The sequence below is a fragment of the Curcuma longa genome, unplaced genomic scaffold (assembly GCF_044706935.1).
Source record: "Curcuma longa cultivar G26 ecotype Majalengka, Jawa Barat unplaced genomic scaffold, ITB_CL_G26_1.1 contig_13067, whole genome shotgun sequence".
NCBI classification, from domain to species: Eukaryota; Viridiplantae; Streptophyta; class Magnoliopsida; order Zingiberales; family Zingiberaceae; genus Curcuma; species Curcuma longa.
In genome coordinates, this window is record NW_027429336.1 from 1 (window position 1) to 3,225 (window position 3,225).

Consider the following 3,225-nt stretch of genomic DNA (forward strand, 5'->3'; position numbering starts at 1 on the left):
CAACAAATCGATATTAAAATCAACATACACATGTATAAAATTAATTATAGATTTATCTCAAACCAATAAACAATTCACAAATTGATATTAAAATCAACACACATATTTATTTCAAACCAATAAACAATTCAAATTAAATAGTTTGACATAGTCTTCAACATTAAATTTCAAAGTATCAAATATGTCTTAAACATTCAAGCCACAAAATATCAAACATGTCTTAAACATTCAAGCCACAACATCAAAAAAAACACCATTACTTAAATAGTCTTCAGCTAGGTAATAAAAGCAATCCTCATGAACTTGTCAACATATGACCCTACATGTGTCAACATTGAGGCAATCCAACCATTCAACCCTCCTATTTGATAGAATTTTCATGAAAATTTCTCGTAGACCAGGTAATTGGAAAACTTCTGTAGCTTTTTTGTGTACACTTGGGTGGATAAATTATCCATCTGATTTAAAATTTGCATGCACATGTCAATAGAATAAGAATCACTGAACACGCTTGTTCTAGAAGAGCACAATATATCTTGTTCACGTTCTAACTTAGCAGCCCTCAAATCCAGATATCTTTTCCTAGCAATAGATTCTTCACTCAACTGTTGCAAGGTATTACTCCACTTGTCCATACAAGCGTTATATTTTGAAAGTTTAGGATCTTTACGTCGATGACTATTAGATGATTTTATACTACGACGTTGCCGATTGTTAGGTTCCCCTACAACATCCTCATTCTCGTCAACAACCACTTCAACATATGAGTTAACACCTCTATTAATGAATGCTTCTTCAAGCTCTCTCTCTTCATCAGATGTGGGAGGCAATTGAGTAGAAATTCTATGTATATCACCTGTTGCAGTTGTCCCACCGAAAACTTCACTAAGAATGTGAAAATGATCACAACCTTCCTTTTGTATTGACTTGTACTCCTTTTTATTTTTCTGTACCATTGATTATAAAAATTAGTATTTTTTATTATACACAAATATACAATAAAAATATATATTTGAATGGATAAAAGCATTTACCACATAAAATTATACCCACACTTCCTGGAGCATTCACTTTATCAGTGTCTAGATTCATTGTGACACTAGTATGTGCAAGCAATGCAGCAAAAAGTTGTTATCTTGTGCGAAGACGATTTCATTTACCTTCCTTTCTACACCATAATTCTTCTTCGTAGCTTGATATAATTCTTCTTCGTAGCTTGATATAATTCTTCGCAGCCCTCCTCGTGGGTCTTTTCCTCCACGCGCGACGAAACAACCCTCTCCTTTCTCCTCAGGTCCGCCGACGCCACTCATCCCTCCTCCTCGCGGGTAGACTTAGCGTCAAGATTCCATCACATTCTCCTCTATAGGTTACCAGACGACCCTGATTTTGTTAGATCCGGAGCAGAGGGACCTAGGTGCAGCAACTCTCAGGTAAGGTTATGCATAAGTTCTATTTTTCCAATGGATTTTGTCGTGAGGTGTTCATGGTTAAATGATTGCTAGGTTGAGGCTTTTGGATCTTGACACCTTTGTCGAGGGTTTTCATTGGGCGAAGAGTTGCTGCCAACACACCATCTCAAGTAAGGATCAAGTGGATTTTTCTGTATTAACTCAGAAGGTTGTGAACTTGAAAATGTTGTCTTAGATGTTTTATACTACACTTACATTCACTAATGGTAGTAATATTATCTCAGTTATACAGTGATATAAGTATAGTTAGCATACTAAGTAAGATCAGCACATTAGTTGACATGATTAAAATAATAACATTCTTATATTCTTAAAATGGTTGTGATCATGTTATTAACTTCATTGTTGAATTATTGTATTTACTAACCAGTGTTGAATTACTGTATCTAATCGGCTTCTCTTTATATTTGTTATTTTTGTTGTAATCATAGATTCTCTTTATCTAACCGACTTCTATTTCTGTAACATTTGAAAACTGTTTAGTGTCAAACTTTTATGCTATTTTTGACTCACATAAGTTTGGATTTATGTTCCAGTATTTAAAAATTCTTATGTTGTTTTTAACATTGGTAATTTTTTAGAGAATACATTATGGGAGGGCATAATCCTAGTATCGAAATAGAGAAGTATGAGTGGTCCAAGGCTAATGTTGTCATGTTTGTCGATATCATTTACGAAAAAGTGAAGCAAAATAAGTTACAAACATCTACCTTTACTAATACGGTTTGGGACGAGATCAACAAAGAATTATATCAAGCTACGAAGAAGAATTATGGTGTAGAAAGGCTCAAAGGTAAATGGAATTGTCTACGCACAAGACAACGACTTTTTGCTGCATTGCTTGCGCATACTGGTGTCACAATGGATCCAGACACCGGTAAAGTGAATGCTCCAGAGGAAGTGTGGGCAAAATTTTATCTGGTAAATGCTTTTATCCATTCAAATATATATTTTTATTGTATATTTGTGTATAATAAAAAATACTAATTTTTGTAATCAATGGTACAGAAAAATAAAAAGAAGTACAAGTCGATACGAATGGAAGGCTGTGATCGTTTCATTCTTAGTGAAGTTTTCGGTGGGACAACTGCAACAGGTGATATACATAGGGCTTCTACTCAATTGCTTCCCACAACTGATGAAGAGAGAGCTCGAAGAAGCATTCATTAATAGAGGTGTTAACTCATATGTTGAAGTGGTTATTGACGAGAATGAGGACGTTAGAGGGGAACCTAACAATCGACAACGTCGTAGTATAAAATCATTTAATCTCATCGACGTAAAGATCCTAAACTTTCAAAATATAACGTTTGTATGGACAAGTGGAGTAATATCTTGCAACAGCTGTGAAAAATCTATTGCTAGGCAAAAATATCTGAATTTGAGGGTTGCTAAGTTAGAACGTGAACAAGATATATCATGCTCTTCTGGAACGAGCGTGTTCAGTGATTACTCTATTGGCATGTGCATGCAAACAGGGGCGGATCCAGGCGAGGGCTGGAGGAGGGGGCTGAAGCCCTCGCCAGGATCGCCAGTGCCACCTCGTGGCTCAGCCGCGACTAGCGTCACCAACGCCGGGAGGGGGCTGGAGGGGGCTGGAGGGGGCTGGAGAGGGCTGGAGGTCTGGAGCAGCAGGGATAGGCGATCGACGACTAGCGTTTTCACCAACCCGTGCCGCCTCGTGGCGCCGGTGGCGGCTGAGCACAGCGCCCTACTGGAGTGCTCGTCGTCGTCTTCCGTCTTCGTCAAGCGG

General features: G+C 37.6%; 2 pseudogenes; one reads left to right on the top strand and one right to left on the bottom strand.

Annotated features, from left to right (window-relative positions):
• Positions 1-306: 306 nt before the first annotated feature.
• On the bottom strand, positions 307-1,313 carry LOC141815962 (uncharacterized; annotated as a pseudogene).
• Positions 1,314-2,063: 750 nt separating this feature from the next.
• LOC141815963 (uncharacterized) lies at positions 2,064-3,216 on the top strand (annotated as a pseudogene).
• Positions 3,217-3,225: the final 9 nt, after the last annotated feature.